Source organism: Cricetulus griseus, chromosome 7 (genome assembly GCF_003668045.3).
Source record: "Cricetulus griseus strain 17A/GY chromosome 7, alternate assembly CriGri-PICRH-1.0, whole genome shotgun sequence".
Lineage (NCBI taxonomy): Eukaryota > Metazoa > Chordata > Mammalia > Rodentia > Cricetidae > Cricetulus > Cricetulus griseus.
Window position 1 is genome coordinate 21,755,406 of NC_048600.1, and position 19,365 is coordinate 21,774,770.

At 38.4% G+C, this 19,365-nt stretch overlaps 1 pseudogene; it reads right to left on the reverse strand.

Annotated features, from left to right (window-relative positions):
- Positions 1-12,131: 12,131 nt before the first annotated feature.
- Positions 12,132-12,455, reverse strand: LOC100756250 (annotated as a pseudogene).
- Between the last annotated feature and the right edge of the window lie 6,910 nt (positions 12,456-19,365).

Consider the following 19,365-nt stretch of genomic DNA (forward strand, 5'->3'; position numbering starts at 1 on the left):
ATGATAATGAAAAACTGTAATCCTCTTAGCAGAGGCACAAAGAGTATTTGTCACCAGCCAACATCCTTTAATTGTAAAATCTACTCAACAGTCTAAAAATAGAAGGGAACTTTCTTAGTCTAATACACCATCTGCACAGCATCTGTAGCTAATATGGTACTAGTGGTGATGATGTGAAAGCTTTATCTGTAACTAGGATAAAGGAACAATAAGCACTCTCCCATCAAACAATATACTAGAGGTCCGCGATGGTTTCTATTAATGACAGCTTGATGTGATGTAGTCATCTTAGAGAGCCAGCCTATAGCATGCATCCCCTTCTGCTTCCTGACTGTGGATGCAATATGACCAACTGCCTCATCTCCTGCCTACCCGTGTTCCCTACCATAATGCACTGTATCCTGAAACTGCGATGAGAAATAAGCCCTTCCTTCCATAAGCTGCTCTTGTCAGGTATTTAGAGCAAGAGACATAACTACTAGAAAGTTCTAGACAGTTGAATGAAGGGGTCAATGAAGGGGTCAATGAAGTACAAGGAACATAGAACACAATCTAGTAGTAAAGCTATTCCTGTTTTCAAATGCCACGGTTGTCTTTATGGAAAAATCCCGAAGAATCTTTAAAAGTCTATACATTTATACAAAATGCAAAATATGAAAAGTCGAATAAAATCAATACATAAACATAGATGGTACTTCTATATGCTAGCAATGAACAAGTGCATATTGAACTAAAAGCATCAAGAAACACTCACTATATGGGCAAAATGTTATAGGTATGTGCATGTACCGTAGGTTAAGTAAACTACCCAAACATATTAAAGCTAAGTGGTGAACGATATCATGTTTATAGATCATAAAGTTTATTACTGTTAATATATCAAACTTCCTCAAACTTGTCTATAGATTCAATTTAAGCCAAATTGACAGCCTAGGAAAAATTTATTGTTGAAACTGACAATCTTATATTAACATATATTTGCTAATTAATGTTTGAAATGCTGTAAATATAATTTTAAATTATCATATAGGACTATGATCAGTCCAAGAAGAATGAACACACAGATCAAAGAAGTAGAATACAGGATCTAGAAATAGGCCTGTATATTATAAAAGATGATATTTGACAAAGTTAGGAATCAGTACAAAGGAAAAAAAGAATAATATTTTTGTTGACCTTTTAAATGACCTGTACAGATCTTATCTGTTGGATTTGGGAAATGAGGACCTGAAAGAATGGGGTAGACTACAGTCTAATGCTGTGGACAACCTTACCTCCACTTTAATGTGCTTTTATACATGAATGTGCCAAAGAAAGCAATGATCCAAGGAAGGTTGTTAGAGTTCAGAAAAACATGATCAGAAAAACAGGTAAATAAGGATCAGTAAGCACATCGTAAATATTAACAGAGCATCCCTTTCTCAGGACAGACCAATTTAAACCCAATTTCTTGACACATGCTATCGTATGTGCACAAAAGTAAGGCTGAAGACCATATCCAGATTCAGGGTACACTAACTAGATTGGGTTCTATAGCTATGTTCTGACAGCCAACAAGAATGAACATGGCTTATAAATTAAATGTAAATATTTGACACAAAAGGCATGAAACCACATTAAAAACAACCCAGGGAACAAATGCACCTAAGGTAAAAAGGCCCTCTGCCTTTTTTTCCTAGAGCCTCTCTCACAGTTCCCCAAGGCATTGCTTACCATACATCCTTCTTTTGACCATGTTCCAATGATTTTTAACAAAAATTTGTGTAATCAAATGCATTAACATTCATGTACCTATTACCAAAGAACAAACACAAAGCCTTCACCTCTAGTCATGCACTATACGCTAAACTTAATTTAAAATAGATCATCATTTAATTATAAAACCAAAAAGGATGAAAGTTACAGAAGAAAATTTTGAACTCTTTGAATGTCCAAAATTTTTCTTAGCTATAACACCCAAAACATGACCCATAAGAGAAAACATGTAGAATTCAAAAGTAAACATTGGAATTCCTTGAATTTTTCACCTAAGAAGATGAAAAGACTTCAATAAAGTGCTTGGAACATTCCTCTTTGGCAGTGAATTTGTATACAGATACGGTAGAGAACTCGAAGATGGCCCTTAGAGCTTTCAAGTATTGGCAAATAACCATATGTCACCCTTTCTCACTGAATGCTGACAGGTCAGTAGTAACTTCTTTGATTGGATTTCATTCCATGGAAAATAAAGCTGTAGTCACTAGTGTGTTAAGAATCCATCTTAGACTGGAGAGAGATTCTTCTTGCTTTGAAGAGGGAAACAGTACTATTGTGAGAAGGACATCTGTTTGGGACCTGAGGTGGCCCTAGGAGCCGAGACCGACCTCTGCCCAGCAGCCAACTAGAAAATGTTGACCTCATTCTGTCTGTTGGAACAAGGCACTGAGTTCTGCCAACAACCAGTAGAAGCTTAGAAAGGATTGCTGAGCTCCAGGTGAGGCCAGATGAGAATGTGGCCTGGTGACATCTCAGATTAATCATCTAGGACCCTGTGAGGGGAATTCATGGATGCTGAGGCCAGGCTTCTGACACACAAACTGTGATAATAAATGGGTATTGTTACAAGTCACCACATTAGCGTTAATATCCACAGCAGTAGGGAGTAAACAGCCTAAAATACACACATTCCAAATCTGATACTAAGAAAATAAATGATCTAATTCAAATTTGAAAAAAAAAACTTAAAATGAATGGATACTTCACAGAGTAAAAACCATTAGTCATTATGAAAACATGAACAAAACCATAAACTAAAAGGTACTTAGAATAAAGTCAATGACTGAAAAAGTCCCCATCAATACCAAGTACTGATGAATGCTCAGGATGAATCAGATTCTCATGTATTGACTGTGAAAATGCAAAATGGTGGAGTCACTCATGCTGGGGAACTTTTGCATTTTGTAATTTCAACTTAATTAATTCAACTTAATTAAATATATACATAAACACTTCAGCACTTTCAGTTAAGGGATACCAAGCATTGAGTTCACAATGCAAAGCATCCTCTACATGTACTAGTAACTTAAGATATGTGAATAAAATGTTGCTCACAGGCTCATATGTTGAAATTGAGTTGGTGATGTCAATCGTTGGGGGTGGGGAGTAACTGAACAATGAAGACTGTGCCTTTATCAATGGATTAATCTTTAGAGGGGCTTGTTATTTGATAGCATTTTTTGTGAGATCTTGGATACTTCTGGAGATGGGGGATCATATTGGTGTAAATGTCACAGATACTACATTTGGGTACTGGCCCCCTTTTTTCCACTCCTTTCTCATGTCTTATTCATTTTACATGAGCAACTGTGTTCCTTGCTTTTCCCCCATGATGTAATGTCTCACTGTGGATCGAGACAAACAAGGACCAGAAATGCTGAAACTGAGCCTTGATTCATCTTCCCTGTGCTAAAATTGTCTCTGTCATGCACTTGTCCCAGCAGCAAAAAGTCTGACTGACACGGAGATTTCTTTATAATTATCCTAAGCCGGAAATAAATAAATATCTTTGGCTTGGTACATTAGATTTCTATGGCTGCTGTAGTCCCACACAGTCTCTGTGGCTTCCAACCACAAACTTTATTGCCTTATGTTTCTAGTGGGCAGATGTCTAGAAGATGATCTACTACATTGAAATTAGAATTGCCTCCCTTTCTGGAAGTTCTATAGGAAAATAAATGTCCTTGCTTCATCAGGTGATGCTGGGATCTGGTCCTTTGCCCCTGGATGACTGCATGTTAGCTTTAGATATGAGAATTCCCTCTCTAATTCTTGCCCGTCGCTTCCTATATCAGCAACAGCTAAGTGAACTTCAGGTTTTTTGATGCTCTACCCATCATGTTTTGGGGTTTATGTTAGGCCCAATCAGGTGAACCAGGAGTCTCTTCTCACCTCAGGGTCTGCACATTTAAATTGCATCAGTGACCATTGCCTTAGCCATGTTAGGTTATATATTCACAGGTTCCAAGTCCAAACAGTTGACTCTTGTTAAATATTATTAGTTGTAGCTGATAAAATAAGCAAAAATAATAAATCCATATGAAGGACAATATTCAGCAATAAGAGGAAATGAGTGACTCAAAACCATAGCGTGGTCATTTTAAAACATCCTCAAAGAAGCAGCTGGATTCGAGAGGTTACCCAGAGTTTGAAAGTGAAATGACCCTCATAGGCTCATGTATAAGACAACTTTCTCCCATACTGTGGTTCTGTTTGGAAAGTCACTGAACTATCCGGAGGTAGAGACTCAACGGTGGAAGTGGGGTATTTAAGGTGAACATGTAGTTTTATAGCCTGGTCTACTTCATGCTCATGCACTGCTTCCTAATGAGAGGTAGTGTTGCCAGCCATCTCAGGGTCTTGTTGCCAATCTTGCCCTACCATGATTAACTGTGTTAAACTGTAAGCCAGAATAAACTTAAGTTACTACTTGTCAAGGATTTGGTCCCCATAACAAGGAAAGTCATTAATGCACTGCACGTTGTATTACTATACTTCTTTGGCATTAAGTAAAAGACAAAATTCCAGACTTGGAAAGTAGATCAGTGTTTCCTCAGAGCTAGGCACTGGGGAGGATGTTACAGTGCCAGACATAGAAGCTCTTTGGGGAGATGAAATTATGCTATGTTGGTTTGGTTGTATTGATAGTGATAAGACCCAGTGCATTTGTCAAATCTGCAGAAACATAAATTATTTTTAATATTTATGATATATATATATATATATATATATATATATATATGTATGTATTTTGCCTGCATGTATAACTGCACACGAGGAACAATGGATGCAGATATAGACAAAAATCCTGAAATGGAATTTTGATGAAAAGATTGTGGAATTCATGCTCTTTGAAACATTGCTTGTGTGTGTATCATTGTCTATCTATCTATCTGTCTATCCATCTATCTATCTATCTATCTATCTAACTAACTAACTAACTAACTAACTATCTATCATCTCTATCATTTATATGTCATCTTTCTACCATCTATCTATCTATCATCTACATATCGTCTATCTATCTATCTATCTATCATCTATTTCTGTATCTATCTTCTGTCTTCTTTAGCCCCATCACAATTGTGTAAGGAGGGAGAATCATAGTTATTATGTTTATATCACAACTGAGGCAAGATGTACTGATTTTTACAAGATCTTAGACCACAGGATTTTAATCTAACTGAAAGTCTCTCTTTTCAACACCACCAAAATTATTCATTATCTGTAGACATGTTTGTCATTATTTCTTAGCACTAAGATCAAATACAAGCAACTGTCCTTCCCCTAATAGTGCTTAATGAAGCATAGAAGTGATGGTATACAGTTGGCTTGGGAATAGCTGGGATGTGGTCTGGAGCCAGGAGATACACAAGGAAGACTGCAAATGGGCTTTTGGTGCTCGGTGGACTTTCAGACTTCATAATAATGTATGTGCTTGCTTCATTTCTGGGGGAGATTTGGGGCTTGTACTAAAAGGAGAAGCTTGGGTATGGATAATGATAAGTTTAGGCAGGGATATGTTGAATATAAGGTGTTTAGCTGATGAATGAGGGGGTTAATTTAAAAACAGTTATAAGGGATTTGGGGACAGTTTGAGCAATCATTACCATAGCATTTGCTATAAATTATAAAATGTTAATAACTTGCATTTCAGAAAGCTTAAATATTAAAAAAGACATTTTTATCAAATAAATCCATCTGTTAGAATAAAGGCCTTTCATGTCCCAGAGAGGTACTGTTGACATAGTACATTTCCATTGCGATTTTCTCTTTGCTTAGCAGGGCTAGTTATAGAGAATTTCCTGGTTTATGTTCACCATATCTAAATGGTATTTCTTTCAAGCTCATCCATGGTCATTATGAAATGAAACTGAGAAAATGATCTACATTTTACTGAAATTGGTGATTATTTTTAGAAAAACTCAGGCATTAGTGAGGCAAGTGCTGAAAACCAGCCTTTTATGAACTGACAGTTTAAAATGCAGCATGAATCACACCATTTCCAATGCCAGCATTATAGTTGACTCTTATATTCTATTTTTCAGTTAACATTGAAAAACTGTATTCTCAAGACCAGAGAAACTAAAATGCCATTTTTTATTTATGGGTAAACTGAGGCAAAAGAGGATTAAAGTGACCTGCTTGAGATCTCAGAGAAGCCAACACAGAGTCCCTGGTCAATCAACCTTTAATTGGCTCATCATACTGTCCAATTTTTAGGACCCCTATAATAATGAAGAGAGCTCTCTTTTATATACTCAGTGAGTGGATTGAGGCATGACTGGCATTTGGCTTTGATAATTTGCAATTAATAATTTATAATTTTCATAAAGTTTTACATCTGTGTTCTAAAGAGTATAATATAAACTTTAAGAGTTCAGATGATGAGGAACTTTTTATCATGCAGGACTAGTAAGCCAATGGAAAATCAAAATATAGAGGGGGTGGAAAACTAGTCATCTTCTATTGCTAATACTGTTTGGAGCTCAGAAAAGATAATAATAAATTTCAGTTTTCCAATGGATTTTAAATGATGCTTCAAATTCCTAATTCCTGTTGGCTAAAACAAATTGATTAATGTACTTATTTGACCTTGTCTTCAAGAATTAGCAGCCAAACACTGTAGCAATCAGGTGCCTATTATTTTTAAAGCTATACTCTGTTGTTGGTCCCTTAAAGCCATACTAAAATGAGCATCATGAAATAAAATGATTCTCAGAAAATAATTGCACTATAGAAACTCCCAGTTTCTCTTCTAATGGTAGAGTCTCTTCTAGTGGTATAGACAATAACAATGAATCAAAAGACCCTGGTAGGGGCTAATGAAGAACCTGGCTTTGGGAGATGCAGAAGTACTCCCTATAAGATCCTCTCAATTGGGGACTAAGGATCAACAACTCTTTCCAACATAGCTGCCTGAAAAATAAGGGAATTGTCTCATTTTCTAAGGGTTTTGTGGAGACAGCAAAGGATCAGTCATGATCTTGTGAATTATGGTCTAGTGAGATCAACTTTCTCTTCTAGATTTATGCTTTTAAATTGTGTGATTTGGCCACACAAGTTGTAGTTTCATCAGCATTATTTTCCGGACCTTTTCTCCCCTCATCCCCACCTTTTTTCCCATCTCAGGTACAGCCCAAACAAGCAGGGGCACTTCTTCCTTTGCCCCTTTCTTGTGGAATCTGTTAACTACTGCCACCTGTTTCTGTGTGAGGCCATTTCTCCTCCATTAGAACAGCATCCAATTTAGATGAGCACACGGGTTCATCTGCTTTAATCTTCTTCAGTTTAATGAAAATGAGGAGACCAGAAGCAGCACTGGGTGCTCTGGCAGCTGGTTCTCAGTGTGGATATTGGTGGACCCAGTCTCTGTGCTGTTTTATTGTCCATAATAGACTCTGTTGGAGGTTGAAATCCTACTCTGATTCAATGCCTTAGGATCATTATAGAAAGATTTGGCGTATCAGTACAAAGAAAGTCTGGGGCAGAGTTACATACATTGGAATCCTGATAGCAGTGGAGATTGTGATCTAGAATTGAAACAAGTTACCAGTTGTCTGGGTTTATAAATTAGGACAAAGACTATGAGGAGACAGTAGAGATGGGTGAAGGTCCTGAAATACAGCCCCATTCTATATGTGGAGAGATTCAACCATTACCAAAGCTCAGGATGACAGGAGTCTCTTCCTTCTCCTGTTTCCACATATGCTGAGAAGAAGGCTCTCCCTCGGGCACCCTTTCTTCCTATTGATGCATCCTTCAAAATCTGGGACCCAGAGCTTCTGTGTTCTTCTGTGAACTTATTCCAGTTTTACAAACATGTTTTTATTGGATGACTGCTCTATAAGATGGGAAGAATTCTTAACAATAGAGCAATGATTCTGTTGGTGTGAACACTGACACTTCATCGTCAGGGAGTATGCCATGGTGTGACAGATGCCTTCTGTTTTCTGAAACTTAAAAGAAAATTAATCAGACCACAAAAATAACACACCTGTGTCCACTGAAAAGCTGTGATGATGACAGTAGGACAAGGAATAAAACAGGAAGGTATGCATCCCAATGCCTAAAATTGCATCTTTCCCTCCTAGAAAACTATTGGATGTCATGCATGGTGGGATAGATGTCCTTGTGAATGTATTATTTCCTTTACAACATTCTTTCATGTAAAACTTGAGGCTTGGGAATGTTCATGAGTACATGAGTTACCATGTCATGAAACAGTAATGCAGATTTGCAGACTGGTTTAGAGCTACTTGATTTAGAGCTACAATTTTTGGAGACTATAAATCTGTAAAATGTACTTTTAAATAAACCAACATCTTCATATTATTGTAGCAAATGGACTTCTTCTAAATATGTTCTGTCGATCAATCTTAGAGATCAGACATAGGGAATTTAATCTAGAATGAGTGTTCATTTCTGTAATTTACTTCACATTACTTTTAAACTTTACTTTTAATTCATATGCCTCATATTTCATATCTGGAAAGCTTTACTTAAAATATGTACCTGAAAATAACAAATCAGATCCTTCTCTCATTTATTGGTGAACACTAGATGTGAATGAGGGTGAGATGGAATCTACCATGTGGTTCAGGTTATATCATTGTTTGAATCTTTTGGTGTAATATTCTGTTGCCCAGAGGGTAGCATAGAGGAGAGGTTATGGGAAGAGATCATAAAAACATAGTTGGTTCATTGTTGTGAATTTCAATTACAAAGGGAGAAGTCACCATGTGTTCGTACAAACAAAATTGTGGAGCTGCTAAAGTCATAAACCCATTGTTGTGCTTAAAATGGTATCTTCATCAAATTGGGACATGCCTGGGGGCTTGGCAAAGCATAATTCTCAGTGTCCAATAGTGTGGTCCCATTATGACTGGTAGGTAGGACAGCCACTGGAAGGGAAGAGCTGCCTTGGAGATAGGTAGAATGGTCCAATATACTGAGGGCCTGCAGGGAATAAAGGTGGAGGAAGGAGAGAGAAGGAGCTGGAGAGATGGCTCAGCAGTTAAGAGCACTGGCTGTGCTCTTCCAGAGGTCCTGAGTTTAGGTCCCAGCAAGCACATGGTGGCTCACAACCATCAATAGTGAGATCTGATCCCCTCTTTTGACCTAAAGATGTTCATGCAGATAGGGTACTCATATACCTAAAATAAACAAATAAATCTTAAATAAAGAAGACAGCAATCAGTTATTCCTAAGATATCTCATTTACTGTTGCTGTCATCAGCTGTAGACAACTGACTCTACCCTATTCAGTCTCTAATGTGAACATTTACCAACCTTCTCCAGGAACCTTCTAGTCTTGGACTAAGGCAGCATCTTTGGTCACCTTGTTCTGAGGCTCCTGTATACTTGGTCTAAACAGCTAATGGTGTCTCTGGCCCTCAGACATGCAGGCAGACATTGTGGGACGATCCTGCCTGTATGTATGTAAGCTGTTAAAATAATCAAGTGAATTTATGGGTATCTTGTTCCTCTGCAGGTACTTACAAAGTTATAATAAATCTCATTTAGGCATTTGACATTCAAAGTTTACCAAATGCAAGACCTTATCTTATTTGTAATGTTTTTAACAATATATTTGACTACATCACAATTTAAAACATTACATTATGATATCTACAACAAATATGTTATAATTTGATACATTTCCTTTGTGAAGTATTCTTATTTGCCAGTAGTAGAAGCAATAAAGTTAGAATAAAAGTCTGAAGGATAATTTATGGAGAATAAGCATTGCTAATGAATACAGCTATTATAGATGCACTTAATGAAATGATACTATTTTTATTTAATAGCAGAATTAAACAAGACAAGGTTGACAATTTAAAAATAATTAAATAGATAAATTGTATTTAATTACAATTTAAAGAAAGTATTTATAATACAGTTAAACCTTAAAGTATCCATATTGTTTTGCATAGAATCATTACTTAATAATGTCCCAGCATATTAATCAGAGATGTATCTAAAATGCACTGCATTGGCCATAGGAAGATGTGAATAGGAGCAGCCACTTGCAAGCTTTGAAGAAACAAAGGTTAGTGAAATGTCCTGATGAGTTTGAAATGGGTGTTTGTCTACATGTTTGTCTGGGCATCACATGCATGCCAGGTGCCTTCAGAGGCAAGAAGAAGGGATTGGATCACCCGAAACTGGAGTTACAGATGTTTATAAACCACCACATGAGTTCTTGGAACTGAACTGGGTCATCTGGAAGAGCAATGGTGCTGTTCACTGCTGAGCAATCTCTCCAGCCCCAGAGTTTTATTCTTAAACATGCAAGATATATAGACAGGGCTAAATCACTGGGTAAAACAGAGTATCATAGAACAATTTCAAAGCAAGGCGAGGTCTAATGTCAAGATAATCAAGGATAAGATGTTAAACATAGAAGACAAGTAGATGCAGGGACACAACATTGTCCCTATACTGCTCCAATGCAGCTCTGGGTGGGAAATGTGTGAAAGTAAGATACCACATTCTACAGCAAGGCCTACAGGAGGTAGGTAGGGACACATGAAGGTCCTGGGTTAACTGGTGGTCTGAGAGAGCCCTATGGATATTGATTTAAAGCTGCATCATTGTTATTGGTTTTTAGTCTATATGTTGATAGCACAAAAGATACAGATGGCTGGAAAGAGCTGCTTAACTGAACAGTCGAAAATGAATACATTTGTTTGTGTTGTCATTTAAATTATCAGTCTGCTGTTTTGCTAAATGTTTTTGTTAAGGCTTCTTCACAAATAAGATTCATTGAAAGAATTCATGCTGTGGCCCAAGGCAGTACTCACAGGAAATCTGAATCGTAGACACACTATTAGTCAGTTAACAGAAAGACTCAACACAGTCCAATGCAGATGGGAAAAGGAAAATAATCTATTGTCTGTCTTATTTATATACCCCAGGTGATCTCTCTCTCTCTCTCTCCCTCTCTCTCTCTCTCGCACACACACACACACACACACACACACACACACACACACACACACACTAATACACAGACTTTTTGCAATCAGATTTTCGTGTGTTGCTCATACTCTAACCATATTTTGTTAACCACTTTCCCCACTTTGAAATATCAGTCTACAGAATCCCTCAAAGATGAGAAGTGGTTTAATGTGTGCCTGTCTCTCTGATTTTAGTGTTGTGATTTCTTGCCCATACTACAAACTCTCTTTTCCTTTTCTCCCTTACAGCCTCATTCTATCTTTCATAAGAGAATTTCAACTCTATATTGGGGATTTTCACATTTTTGCCTTGCAGCATGCTTTTGGGATTTCTAGGCCATCATCAAATTGCCAGGACAATTTCTCTTAGAGCTGTGTTTAATGTGCTCTAACCTCAGGATCTAGGACAAACTTTGGACTGCATAATTTCTTAGTAGCTGAGATTGAATAAAAAAAAATTGTTTTCATTTTCATCCTGTATTTCACTCCTTCCTTCCTCCCTCCCTCCCTCCCTCCCTCCCTCCCTCCTCCTTCCTTCCTTTCTTCCTTTCTTTTTCCAGAAAAGTCTTTTTTATTCAAGTAACTGCAAACAGGAAACCAGAGGGGAAGCCCCAGACCAGGACAAATACTGACCACCCCTCCCCCACAGATCAAGGGGAGAGAAGGTGGTCCTATACCATTTTTCCATCAAAATGGGCCAGCCTCCTCACTATGCTGCAGCAGGGCCCCATCTTCCCTAGGGTGGTTGGTAATAAGTCTGCTGCGCCCCAGCCCCCTTTTCCCATATAGTGTTTTGGGGAGAATGCAAGCAAAAAGGGAGGATGAACTTTTGGCACTGATAGCAGCCACAATGGTGGGTGTCTAAGAATGAACATTGAACAACAACAAAAACAAAAAAACAAAACAAATAAACAAACAAAAAACCTACAACTGTCGAGAGGTAGTTTGTGAACAGAGGAAAAGATGAACCAGAACCTTAGGGGCAGGGAGGAGCAAAAGGAAGGGGGGCAAGACTAGTTCCTTAGTGCCCTACTGGGAGGGCACATGGGTTGAACCAAATCCTGCTCCCGTGGGTGCTGCAGAGCCTGCAGCTGGTGCCCTACTGTGCAGTGGGGGTGGAGAGAGGCCTGGAATTCACTGCTCCTCCTCCAAGGATTCCTGGGAGATACCCTCCTCTTCCTCGTTCTCCAGTTTCTTGGGTCTGTCCCTTGATTTCCTCCCTGGAGCTGTGGTAGCTTTCTGTGTCTTGGCAGCACCCTTATTTTTGCTTCCCTTTGGTGGACCCCCAGGTCTCTTCGGTGTTGGCACTTCGCTGGACACCTTCTGACTCCCTACCAGAGCTGTCCCAGGACTCATCTGAGGCTGCTTGTGCAGCCTAACTCAGCCTCGCTTCCCAGTCCCCTCCTTCTCCTGCTTGGAGGCCAGAGGCTAGCTGGACTTTTAGCTGGACTCACTCATCTTCCTTCTCTACTGGGCAGTAGGAGGCACTGTGGCCTTTTGGAGCTGCGCCAACACCAGAAATAGCCTCGACTCGGAGTCACAATTAGAAAACCATTTTCATCCTGTATTTCTTAAATGATAAGGACCCATGTTTCTCAAAAGCAATGCTATGGTCATTTTCATCTGAATGGTCTTTTGTGGCAGGGGGATGGCTTTGTGTTTTAGGGTGTTCAAGAGCCTTTATTGACTCTGACTGCTAATTGGACCCGTTTTATCAAGACCAGTTGTGGCATTCAAAAATATCTCTAGACTACAAAATTTCCCCTGGGATAAAAGTCACTACCAATTGAAAACTATGGATATTGGACTAAATTAGAAACTATCTTGTTATGTTAATGAAAATCATATTCTTATTTTGAATAATGGATTTTTAAACAAGATCTTGATATGAATGATACAATACCTATCTTGGACACAATCCTGAAGAGGGCCTGTGTCAGAGAAGTTCCCTCTCATCCGCTTAGACGTAGTAAAACAAACACAAATCAATATTTCTGGTTTCTTTTTCTCTCCTGCCTCCATTTTTCTGGGTGACATTCTCTCCCTGCTCTTCCGAGAGAGAGTCCACTTCATCTACATTGACTTCCCAGCACACCTTCATCACAGAACCAGGGCTCTGTAAGAAACACTGTATCCTCCTTGAATAAAGCTGACAAGGCCACTCATGTGGGAGAGATTGATGACCTCTGGGGAATAATGGAAATGAAAACTCTAGCTGGGAAAACCCTGATAAGCCCCATTAGGGAGTTTTATATAGTTTGTAAGGAAGCAAATGGCATTTTCTAACTAAACAGTCTGTGATTCCCCACGCAATCTGCAAACCACTTAGTTACTTTTTTTAATTTGAATTACAAACAAGATTGAATTACATGACAATCCCAGTTCCCTTCCTCCCCTACCAGCCCCCCAACTAAAACCCTACATATCACATATCCTTTCTTCTAATCTAAACCTGACTCAACCTTTCTGCTCCCTCATGACCTTTACATTCTTCCCTTCCCTTCTCATTCTCATAGCTCCCCTCCCCCACCCGCTTCCCATGCTCTCAATTTGGTGACCCTTTCCCCTTCTCCAGGGGACAAAGTTTGTCTCATGTAGAGTCCTCCTTGTTTACTAGTTTCTCTGGCAGTGTGGATAGTAGGCTGGCAATCCCTTAGTCTATGTCTAAAATCCACATATGAGTGAGTACATATCATGTTTTTCTTTCTGTGATTGGGTTACCTCCCTCAGAATGGTTTCTTCTAGTTCCATCCATTTTCCTGCAAATTTCAAGATTCCATTGTTTTTTCTGCTGAGTTGTACTCCATTGTATAAATGTACCACAATTTCCCTATCCATTCTTCAGTTGAGGGGCATCTAGGCTGCTTCCAGTTTCTGGCTATTACAAATAGTGCTGCTATGAACATCGTTGAACAGATGTCCTTGTTGTATGAATGTGCTTCTTTTGGGTATATGCCAAGGAGTGGAATGCTGGATCTTGTGGTAGACTCATTCCCATTTTCTTGAGGAGTCACCATACTGATTTCCACAGTGGCTGTACAAGTTGGCACTCCCACCAGCAGTGGAGAAGTGTTCCCCTTTCTCCACATCCTCTCCAGCATAAACTGTCATTGGTGTTTTTGATTTTAGCCATTCTGACAGGAGTAAGATGGTATCTCAGAGTTGTTTTGATTTGCATTTCCCTGATAGCTAAGGATGTTGAACACTTTCTTTTGTGTCTTTCAGCCATTTTAGATTCCTCTATTGAGAATTATCTATTTAGTTCTGTACCCCACATTTTAATGGGATTGTTTGGTGTTTTGGAGACTAGCTTCTTGAGTTCTTTGTATATTTTGTAGATGAGCCCTCTGTCAGATGTGGGATGAATATCTTTTCCCAGTCTGTGGGCTGCTGTTTTGTCTTGCTGACATTGTCCTTTGCCTTACAAAAGCTTTTCAGTTTCAGGAGGTCCCATTTATTAATTGTTGATCTCAGGGTCTGTGCTACTGGTGTTATGTTCAGCAAGCAGTCTCCTGTACCAATTAATTCAAGGGTATTTCTCAATTTATCTTCTGATAGGTTCAGTGTGGCTGGGTTTATGTTGAGGTCTTTGATCCATTTTGACTTAAGTTTTATGCAGGGCGATAAGCTTGGGTCTATCTGTAGTTGTCTACATGTTTGCATCCAGTTATGCCAGCACCATTTGTTGAAGATGTTCTCTTTGTTCCAGCGTATAAATTTGGATTGTTTGTCAAAAATCAGGTGTTCATAGGTGTATGGGTTAATATCAGGGTTTTCAACTCTATTCCATTGGTCTACCTGTCTATTTTTGTGCCAATACCAAGCTATTTTCAGGACTATAGCTCTGTAATAGAGCTTGAAGTCAGGGATAGTGATGCCTCCAGAATTTCCTTTATTGTACAGGAATTACAATTTTGTGGCAATTGTAAAGGGCGATGTTTCTCTGATTTCTTTCTCCACCAATGTGTCATCAGTATATAGTAGGGAGACCGATTTTTTTTTGAGTTAATCTTGTGTCCAGCCACATTGCTGAAGGTGTTTATCAGCTGTAGGAGTTCCCTGGTAGAGTCACTTATGTAGACTATCATATCATCTGCAAATAGTGAGAGTTTGACTTCTTCCTTTCTGATTTGTATTCCCTTGATCTCCTTTTGTTGTCTTATTGCTCTAGCTAGCACTTCAAGGACAATATTGAAGAGGTATGGAAAGAGTGGACAGCCTTGTCTTGTTACTGATTTTAGAGGAATTGCATTGAGTTTCTCTCCATTTAATTAGCTGTCAGCTTGCTGTATATTGCTTTTATTATGTTGAGTTATGTTCCTGTTATCCCTGATTTCTCCAGGACCTTTATCATGAAGGGATGTTTGATTTTATCAAAGGCTTTTTCAGCATCTAGTGAAATGATCATGTGATTTTTTTCCTAAGTCTGTTTATATGCTGGATTACATTGATGGATTTTCATATGTTGAACTATCCTTGCATCCCTGGAATGAAGCCTGCTTGATGGGGATGGATGATTTCTCTGATGTGTTCTTGGATTCGATTTGCCAATATTTTATTGAGAAATTTTGTGTCAATGTTCATGAGGGATATTGGTCTTTAGTTCTCTTTCTTAGTTGTGTCTTTGTGTGGCTTAGGAATCAAGGTTATTGTGGCCTCATAAAGAGAGTTTGGTAATGATCCTTCTGCTTCTATTGTGTAGAATACTTTGAGGAGAATTTGTATTAGCTGTACTTTGAATTTCTGGTAGAATTCTGCACTGAAGCCATCTGTCCCTGGGCTTTTTTTGGTTGGGATACTTCTAATGACTGCTTCAATTTCCTTAGAGGTTATAGGTCTATTTAAGTTGCTTATCTGTTCTTGATTTAATTTTGGAAAGTGAAATCTGTCCAGAAAATTGTCCATTTCCTTTAGATTTTCTAATTTTTAGGAATATAGGTTTTTGAAGTATGACCTGATGATTCTCTGGATTTCCTCTGTGTCTGTTGTTATGATCCCCTTTTCATTCCTGATTTTATTAATTTGCATGTTCACTCTTTGTTGTTTGGTAAGTTTGGATAAAGGTTTGTCTATCTTGCTGATTTTCTCAAAGAACCAACTTTTTGTTATATTGATTCTTTGTATTGTTCTCCGAGTTTCCATTTTATTGATTTCAGCCCTCAATTTTATTATTTCATGGCATCTGCTCCTCCAGAGTGTATTGGTTTCTTTGTTTTCTAAAGCTTTCAGTTGTGCTGTTAATTCTCTAGTGTGATTATTCTCCTGTTTCTTCATGTGGGCATTTAATGCTATGAACTTTCCTCTTATCACTGCTTCCAGAGTATCCCATAGGTTTGGATATGTTGTGTCCACATTCTAATTGAATTCTAGGAAATCTTTATTTTCTTTTTTTATTTCTTCCTGGACCCATGAATTGTGCAATTGGGTGTTACTTAATTTCCATGAGTTTGTAGGTTTTCTGTAGTTCATGTTGTTGAATTCTAATTTTAAAGCGTGGTGGTCTGATAAGACACATGGGGTTATTTCAATTTTTTGTACCTGTTGAGATTTGCTATGTTGCCAAGTATGTGGTCGATTTTAGAGAAGGTTCCATGTGATGCTGAGAAGAAAGTAAATTGTTTTGTATTTGGATGGAATGTTCTATAGATATCTGTTAAGTCCAATTGCACCATAACTTCTGTTAGTTCTTTTGTTTCTTTGTTAAGTTTCTGTTTGTTGTTTCTGTCCAGTGGTGAAAGTAGGGAGTTGAAGTCTCCCAACATACATGTGTGCGGTTGTACGTGTGATTTGAGTGTTAGTAATGTTTCTTTTATAAACGTGGATGCCTTTGTATTTGGGGCATAAATGTTCAGAATTGAGACTTCATCCTGTTGGATTTCTCCTGTGATGAGTAGTAAGTGACCTTCTTCATCTCTTTTGATTGATTTTAGTTTAAAGTCCAATATGTTGGATAATAGGATTGCTATCACCTCTTGTTTCTTGTGTCCATCTGATTGGAAAATCTTTCCCCAACCTTTAATTCTTAGGTTCTGTCTGTCTTTGAAGTTGAGTTGTGTTTCTTGTATGCAGCAGAAGGAAGGATTCTGTCTTCTTATCCATTCTCATAATCTGTTTCTTTTTATAGGGGATTTATACCATTAATGTTGAGGGATTTTAATAACCATTGATTGTTCATTTTTGTTTGTTTTTGATTTGGCGATGGTCTCAAGATTATGTGTGGGATTCTATCACTTTTTCCTTTGTCTGTTGGTAAAGTGGGGTTATCTATTGCCTATATTTTTCTGGTTGTAGTTAACTTCCTTAGGTTGCAGTTTTCCTTCCAGTACTTTCTGAAGGGCTGGATTGGTGGATATGAATTGTTTGAATCTGGTTTTGTCATGGAATATTTTGTTTTCTCCATCTATATTGATTGAAAACTTTGCTGGGTATTGTAGTCTGGGCTGGCATCCATGGTCTCTTAGTGTAGATAGAGTATCTATCCAGGACGTTCTGGCTTTCAGAGTTTCCATGGAAAAGTCAGGTGTGATTCTGATAGGTTTGCCTTTATAGTTTACTTGACCATTTTCCTTTGCTGCTCTTAATATTTTCTCTTTGTTCTGTGTGTTTGGTGTTTTGATTATTATGTGGCAAGGGGACATTTTTTGTTCAGTTTATTTGGTGTTCTGTAGGCTTCTTGTATTTTTATTGGAATGTCTCTCTTTAGGGTGGGAATGGTTTTCTTCTATGATTTTGTTGAATATGTTTTCTGTGCCTTTGAGTTGGATTTCTTCACCTTCTTCTATACCTATTATTCTTAGGTTTGGTCTTTTCACAGTATCCCAGATTTCCTGGGATTTTGTGTTAGGGATTTGTTGGACTTAAGATTTTCTTTGGTTGATGAATCTATTTCTGCTAGTGTGTCTTCAATTCCTGAGATTCTCTCTACCATCTCTTGTATTCTGTTGGTTATGCTTGTGTCTGTAGTTCCTGATCATTTACCCAGCTTTTCTATTTCCAGTATTGCCTCAGATTGTGCTTTCTTTATTGTCTCTATTTCAGTTTTTAGGTCTTGAACTGTTTCCTTGAGAGATTTGTTGATATCTTGTATTTTTTGGTTTGTTTTTTTTCTTCCATTTCTTTAAGGTATTTTCTCATGTCCTCTTTGAGGTCCTCTATCATTTTCATGAAGATGTTTTTAAGATCATTCTCTTCTGGTTCATCTGCATTGTATTGTTCAGGTATTGCTGGTTTATGGTCCCAAGTCTCTGGTGGTGTCACATTGGGTTTACTGTTGTTGAATGTGCTTTTACCTTGTCCTCTTCTCTTCCTTTCTTCTGGTGGGTGTATCAGGAGTTTCTTGTTCTCCTGGTGGCTATGGGACCAAGGTTCTCATCTGGTAGATGCAAACAGATCCAATACTCTGATGTCTGTCTTCTCGTGGATGGTGGTGTCACTGTTACTGGGGCATCTGCAGTGTTTGAGTGTGTTGGGTCCCTCTGGGCTGGGGGATGGAAACAGAATTGCCAACGGGTGCTCAGTGTGTCAGATCCCACCGCTGAATTTGGTCCAGAGTGCAGATCGCTGGTGTCATATGACTCTGAGCAGTGACAACTAATAGGAACCGGAAATAGCCCCTGGCCTACCTTGCTGGCAGATGGAGGCAGAACTGCCACTGGGCCTCTAATTCGGTCCAGCTCACAGATCACTCTCACTTAGTTTCTATTGACTGATATTTTTAAACCTATCAATTATTAAAAGATGAGGGATTCATTATTAAGGACATGTCAAAAAGTGGTATCTTTTAGAAAAAGAATATGGCATTCTGGGAAGACCTGAGAGGAAGCAGACACAGAAAAGAATACCTTCCTATACTGCTTAGCTGAACACTACCTATGTTTGTTTCAAACAGCAAACTTCAGTTGGTGCCTGGGGACACCACTGGTGCCTAGGTCATGCTTTATCTCTAGGAAGGATAAATTAGGGTATCTTTGATGGTAAAAGGATGCTGTTAATACATGCCTGGGGTCTCAGGCATCATTGAAGCTGACTGATTTCAAACCAAGATGAATTAATTGACTTTTCATTTCATCATGATGTTGTGGAGATAAGATACCAAATCAACGAGACCTTTCCAGATATCCACTAGATGCATTCTTAGGAGAAATAAAAGAGTACACAGAAGAACACTGAGACAGACTTACCACAAAGAAGAAGTAAAAGGAAGAGTTACAATCCCTGGGACTTTCACAGGGACAGCTGACCCTGCATAGACACCAGTTTGTTCATGTTAAATAGAGAGTGTGCCCATGCAATGTCACCAGGGATTCAGGTAAATTTCCTGAAGAAGTGACTTTATGTAAATCATATGCTGAAACTTAGCAATGTTGTG